Here is a 7718-nt window from a genome sequence, read left to right on the forward strand (position 1 = left end):
AAGCGTTTAATATCCAAGTCACCACAAGACCACCAACCCCACAAAGAACCATTATGGAGGAAGTGACAGGATACCAAAAAACAAAAGCCATGACGGAAACGCCACTGGATGGGAACCCAAGGACACCTTTGCAGAAAAAGCACATATTGCAATTGAGCATGGCCAAGGCATAATCATCGATTACCTCCTCCTTCTTGGCCAACTCTATGTTCAGGCAGGAGCCACACTCTCAACAAGGGCGAACGTCTCTTCATCATCCAAGATTCAATTCGCAAGATGCTTTGCCCTTGTCCATGCACAGCTCACTCCAAGTGCTACCTCAATTGTTCGATGTCTCACATGTTCGAAAGAGGTTTGCAAAATCTCAAGTGTATCTCTTCATCTCAACAACAGTTCCTCTAGCATCAAGGCTGGTGACACAATCATCTTTGTAATACCCATTCTTCATAGCCTTTGGATCCCAACATTTCTCAAATCCAAATGAAAGGCTAACAGCCTCAAAGTATGGCATTGATTGTATTCATTTTTTCCACCACAAAAAAAAAGGAAAAAAAGAAAAAGAAAGAAAAAAAAAAGAGAAAGAGAAAAGAAAAAGAAAGAAAGAAAGAAAGAAAAAAAAAGAGAGAAAAGAGAGAGAGAGAGAGAGAGAGAAAAAACACACACACACAATCACAGCACCGCACCTAGGGGTTCTCAAATTAGGTACGTCCAGTGACCTTGGTCAGATGGCTCCATCCCTAATCCCCTAGCCCTTTGTACATCCCCCACAATTATTCAGGGCACATCAAGGGCAGGACATACCTTGGGAGCTCGCCTCGCCTATGGTCAAACCTGTCACCCTGAACCACTTGCACAATTATTTTACACTCCAAATCAATGCCATTACAATCAAAAGTGGTAAGCAAGGTTTGAAAGACAATGGAAAAGTACACCATACGTTCCAAGCACTACAAGTAGCCACTAGCTACCAACAGCTAAGACATCAAGAAGCTTAATTATGCTACATTGCCTTGACAAGACCATAATGATGTCTCAAGCAATCTGCAAGTGTACTCCCCGTCTTCATTGACAAAATTTTCCATCAACTTAGCCCCTTGCTTCACCGACCCATTGCTATACAAGGAACCAGGCCGACAGTCTTCTAAGTAATATCTAAGTATGCACAAGCACCCACATAATACCTACACTGAAGTATATACACAGTTTGGGTCCTCAAGTGCAGGACAATACTCTCAGCTTGCTTAGAGTTCGACCTGTCTCCCAAACTAATCAAATATGTCTTGTGCACGATAAGAAGACTAGCACTACCCCTTAGGGAGAGATCACACGAGAGGTTTTCAAATTGCAGGTATTGAAGCCTCCAACGAAATTCCAATCGCTCCTTATCAACACTCAACTTTGAATGCTTGTCCCTTACCATCCGACAAGCCCGCAAGGAATCGTCATGCGCAGAATCCCCAACAAACCAACACTTGTGCTGGCCATCAATGCAATCCCCAACACAGCATAGCCCTACCACCAACTCCAACAACCGTCCACCAGCCACCTTGGCCACCAACAGGCCCCCAAGACCTTCTGCCACACCACCACCAACACTCCACGGAAACCACAGGCGTCCTTATCACCCACATCTTCGGTGCATGCTACAGCCTGCCACCTACGACGGTGAGTGCCATGGGACTGGCACTCGTCTAGGAGGGGGGTAATGTTAACCTCAATACGATGAAAGCAAAAGGAAGTGGAAAAGACGCAGGGCAAAGGCAGAAAAAAGGTAGCCCGACTGAACACAGAAAAGGAGAAAAGGCCAAAAGTGCAAGGGCAACCTTAAAAGTCCAAGGCAAAGGCAAAAGGGGAAGGGCACATTTTAAGATAAAAAGGCGCACCCTGAAATCTTGTAAAAGAGCGCCGGGCTCTCACCCGTGCAATTTGTAAATGTAGACAGGCGGTGGACAGGAAGCTAGGAAGATAGAAGGACAATGGGAAAAAGGGCCTAGGCTATGGTCGGCCATGTAAAAAGGGGAAAAAGGGAATGACCGCCCAAAAGGGATTTAGGGTTTTGTATATAAAGTTGAAAAGTGAATGAGAAGCTCATTCTTGTGTGTGGCCAAAAGTAGCTCTCCTCCTCTTCTTCTTCTTCTTGTTCTTGCTTGCTTGAGCTTGTGCTTGAGAGAGGGAGTGTGAGAGTGTGAGGGAGTGAGTGTGTGAGGGTGAGGGACCGAGGAGGAGAAGCTCTCCATCTTCTCCTCTCTTCTTCTCTTCTCTTCTCTTCTCTTGTCTTGCTCGTGGCAATGGAGCTTGGAGTGTGGAGCTTGAGGATGGAGCTTGCTTGAAGCTTGCACTTGGATCGTGGAGCTACCGGAGTGTGCGGGAGAGGAGGTAACTCGAACAGCATCAAGGTAAGCTCACTACACCCGTAGATATGGATGGCGCGTCGGCTATGTGAGAGGTAGCCATTAGTGCTCGGCTTGGAACGCTTGAAACAATAAGCAGTCCGAGGGTCTTGGCAGTTGAGTGAAAGCTCCCACAGAGGAGAATACAAGACTATGGAGACATGTCCAAAGTGTGGTGCTCACAGGTATCAATAGAACTTGCAAGGTCAAACCATCCCTCAAAAAGTTATTAGACACTTTTCGCTTATCCCCCACATAAACCACATGTTTTGTATGTCCAGCATGACGAGGTGACAATATGGCATGCGCAGAATCGGTCCACAGATGGAGTTCAACAAATATCAGTGGATTCACGTGCATGGAGCCACATTAACTCTACCTTCCTAGGCTTTGCCCGAGAGCTAAGGAATCTTCGGCTCGGTCTTGCAATGGATGGCGTGAACCCATTCGGTCTGCGCTCAACTTCTTACAGTGTGTGGCCTATAGTCCTTGTCAACTAAATATCTCTCCATGGCTTTCTACGAAAAAAGGACATCTCATCCTTAGCTTACTCGTCCCCGACTACTACAAAGTCAAAAATATGTATGTGTATCTTCGTCCATTAGTTGATGAGCTTAAGATTTTGTGGGAGGGGGGTCAGCGTGCAAGATATGAGCAAGCACCATGGTCGACGGTCCGCCAATATTCAAGCCATTCTCATGTGGACGATGCATGACTTTTCGGGATTCGGAGAGTGCTCAGGTAAATAGGCTTCCATTCTCGTTGGTAATATTTATCATAGCTTGTTTAAGTTTGTATTCACTGGATAGAGGTGTTGGAACAGGTCTGGTTACCTCAGGTTATCATACATGTCCATTGTGTTTCTTGCCAGAGGGCCATGAACTCAGGGAAGGTTTTCTTGGACGATCTCCAACACGTATGAATGCCGCAAGCTGGTACGAGCTGAAAATGGTCCACGCGGAGTCACATCCAAATGGAATGCGACGGTTCTCAGTTTTGTACAAGTTGCCATATTGGACCCACTTACAGAGCAACCACTTGTTGGATCCCATGCATATTTTTAAGAATGTGGGTAGCTTGCTATGGGATTACATCACTGGAAAGAGAGACACTATAGGGGCACGAATGGATTTGAATGAGGTAGGCAAGATGGAGGCGCTTTGGCCGCAGTCAAGTGCTGATGGTCGCATGCAGCTACCTCGCGCTCTTTGGGTTTTGTCCACTAAAGAAGAGTGCATTGTGAAGCAAATAGTCAAGTCTATCCACACTCCGACGGGTATGATGCGTTCTCTCAGGTCTGGATTTTCTAAAGGCGACCAATTATCAAGGCTAAAATCCCATGACTAGTATAAGATATGTCAGGTTCGTACTACGAATGGATTGTAATTGGGGTACGCATTTTGCTATTTGGAGTGTAGCCATTGTTCATAATGCTTTCTCATTTGTGGCAGTTTGTACTACCGATTGCGGTTGCAGGATGCCTTACTCTAGAAATACACACGGCCATTTACAGGTTGTCGACTTTAGTGCAATGGATCTCACAGAAAGAGATTAAGATGTCCTCTATTGAATCCACGACGTGGGGAGAAGTGGAGACGGTCTGTCTCTTTGAGAAATACTTGCCTACCAGCATGCTCACGATACAAATCAACCTTCTTGTGCATCTTGTAGATGAAGTGGAGATTCCTGGACCTGTCCATACGCGATGGATGTTCTTCTTGGAGCGCTTCATGAAAACCTTGGAAGGCTTTGTGCGACAATGATCTCGGCCATAAGGTAGAATGGCCGAAGGTTGATTGGTGTCTGAGGCTCTAGTGCATATTTCACAATGGCTACCAATGGTGGATCCAGACAACAAAATTCTATGGTTACTAAAGGACGATGATAGATTGATCGGAGATGTGGCGGTTAGAAATGGGGTAGAAAAAAGAATGGATGCTGCAATGGAGAAGAAGGTGAATTGCTTTTGTATGTTGCACCATGGAGTGGGAATTCTCGAGGGGATGTAGTCCAAAGGTGATGACGTGTTTAGGATCGTATCTATATTTTATATGCAATAACTAATTTGAGTGTTTCAATGTACAGTACAAAATGGCATTTTCGCGTGGAGCGTATTAACAAAATGCGCTCCACAACAGACTGTGGTATCATGGCAAGGTTCAAGCAAGAGAGCCAACGATGAGCAACGGATCCAAACACGGTTATAGATGAGATGGAGTATTTTGGAAACTTGCAAACTATTGTTATGGTGGATTACCGTAGCTTCTCCATGATACTATTCAATGTGTAGTGGTTCAAAGTGGTACTTGAAGGAGTTGGAGCAATAGTTCGACAAGGTCCATCTAGATTTCTCGAAATAGATTCCGAAGCAAAATGGATGGGTTTGCGTGACACCTTTGTGTTGCCGGCCCATTGTGAACACGTGCATGAACTCATTTGTTTGTTAATTGTATTACGATATGGTACATGTCACAATAGTTTAATCTCTCTTATACGTGTTTGTGAACAGGTAATCTTTTATCCAAACCCCTGACAACCTCGATGGTGGTATGTTATACCTTTAGCTCCCCGAAGTGCGAGAGTATATGATCAAAGAGATGTTCCGAGCATAGATGAGGACAATATGCAAATAGAGGGGTTGATATTGCAAGGAATGGAGGCCACCGAAAGCTTGGAGCATGTAGAGGAGCCAGCATCGGGTAACAATGATGGAAATACAGGAGTCTAAGAATTCTTTGAGAACGAGGAGGACTCATCCTTTTGTGGTGACTTGTCTATCGACCTTCCAGTGTATGTGGAGTTGTGTCACGAGATTGACATGGGACCACAGGATACTTCATATTTGGAGCATCCACTTACTGAATTCGTTGACTAATCACTTATAAGGATACATAAGATATGCATTTTAAGTGAGAGTTTTTTTTTAGGATTTATATTATTGTTCTTTGTATGATTTAAATTGATTATGCTAACATTATTTTTTGTTTGTGCAGGTGACCTTTTTGGATACTTAGATCATCAAGATGAGTCGAGGGATGAGCAATGAGGAGTTGCAAGATATCTTCACATGCATGTCTCCAGATCATATAGCAAGATTCAGAGACATGGCGGACCAGGAGTTGTCTCGGACATCGTCAGGCCACTCTATTAGATCTACTTTGGCACGATCAGATGCTTCAGCTTTGAGATGACAAGGTCGACGCTCCAGACTTGGGCCAGAGGGAGGGAGTGCTTCAGGGTCAGGGGGATGCTGTAGAGATACGGAGGCAGTGAGCCCGCAGTCGGCATGGGATACAGGTGCTACTCCTTGCTCTCGTGGCGGTTCTAGGGTGCGTGGCTCAAGTGGTTGCTGTGGAGGCACGAACGTGGTGTCTCCGTCTCGTCGTTCTGCTGGAGTTGCGTCACCTCCAGGATTTGTTACACTTATGGGTGCTACACCAATAGATACTACCCCAGTCGGTACACCAAATATACAAGGGTCTCCTAGATATGCCCAGGAGCTTGGTCATAGGTGGGAGAGGACCCATCTTAGGCATACCCCAAAGGGATATGGCTATCTTGTCAATGATAGGTCAGGAGCCATCATCATGAATGATGAGGGGAGGAGGGTGATGGCTCACATGAGAGAGTTGTGCCAACAAGTTTTTCGGCACAACGTCTTAGATCATTGGAAAAAAATACCAGAGGGGAGCAAGGACTACATAGTAGCATCATTGCATGAGGAGTTTCCAGTTCCAACCACAGCATATAGATTTTCCACGGGCTGGATGATGGAGTGCATGCATGCATATATGTCACACAGACGATCGGACGTATGCAAGGCACTCAAGAGTGGGGCTGCAAAGCCCGAGTGGTTAAAGTGGACGACTGGCACTGATTGAGAGAGGAGGCTACAAATTCTCCAGGACGTTGGAGTCAACACGAGGCGGCGAGGGCACGACTAGAGACCGGAGTGGTCTATCATCTTGGGAGTGGCGGCCACGGGACATATCTGGAGGACTTTGTAAGTTTTTATTTTGTTTTGCTTGCTTATTTTTTTGCAATATTCTTTGTATTGACAATCATGTTTCTAACAGTTGGTATTTTGTTTTCTTTGCAGTACTCCATTACAAATCGTGATCCGACCGGCCTTGAGACTCGATATGCAGAGAGACACGGCCTCACTGCATTGATCGACCAATTGTATAGACGCAGCGGCCCTGTAAGTCACTTATCTTTCTTGTCCGTAGTTACCATGTTTAATTAGAATGCATTATTATACGGTGGACTGATGTACAGTTGTTTCTTTTTTTGCAGATTTCGTTCGATGCTCCTTTGCGACGGGATGAGCTTTCAGATGGCGAGGATGTATAGCTTGCCCTTGGATCCCTGGAGCTCACACACCCTTCTTTTTTGGTCGCCTGATCCGTGTAGACATTTTCTATGTAGTAGTGATATCTTGCCATGATTGTACCAGTCGCTTTCATTATGCGATCATGTATTTATTTTATGTATCAGTGTTATGATTTAAGTACACTTTGTCTTTATTTACACGAGCATTGTACACAGTGCAGAAACTATTTTGTATGGCCCAAATAAAGCACATAGTGCTATATAAGGCAGGGTAGCTTGTTGCCCTACCATAATTTTTTTTTCCCTTGTTACCGTCACTATTAGCGTCGATGCTGATACCGACGCAAATAGCGACGCTGATAATGACGCTAATATCGACTGTTCTATGGCATCGCCAATAATGACGCTTTTTGTGACGACAGGGGCAAATTTCTTTATTTATATTTTCGTCACTTTTAACATTGATATAAGCCCATATCTTATAGTGACTGAAATGATTTCCCCTTCTTTTCCAATCATCAAACAACCAAAATACTTACTTGTATCGAAGATAAAAAAATCCAAACTTCCTACCTATCTCAAGCTCCGTTTCAGGGATAAATCCCTTACTTCGATGCTTGATATGAGGCACGCAAGTGCTCAAGATTGAATCCGTTGGTCCTGGCAACGGAACCAAAATGTAGAGGGAGCTCACACTCAACTGCCAAGACCCACGGACCGCTTGTTGTTTCAAACGTTTCAAGCGAGCTCTAATGGCTATCTCTCACCTAGCCGATGCGCCTTCGAACCTATGAGTGTAGTGATCTTACCTTGATGCCAAAGTGAGTTGCCTTCTCCCTCGAACAAACTGATAGCTCCACGATCCTAGATGCTAGCTCGAGCCTCCTCCATCAAGCTCCATCCACCATAGATGTACACGCGCGAGAAAACAGAAGAGAAAAGAAGAGAAGAGAAGAAGAGAAGAGGAGATGGTGAAGAGATTCACCCTCTTGATCC

The sequence above is a fragment of the Lygodium microphyllum genome, chromosome 2 (genome assembly GCF_053477565.2).
Source record: "Lygodium microphyllum isolate KBCC chromosome 2, Lygodium_microphyllum_v1.1.10, whole genome shotgun sequence".
In the NCBI taxonomy this organism is placed as follows: Eukaryota; Viridiplantae; Streptophyta; class Polypodiopsida; order Schizaeales; family Lygodiaceae; genus Lygodium; species Lygodium microphyllum.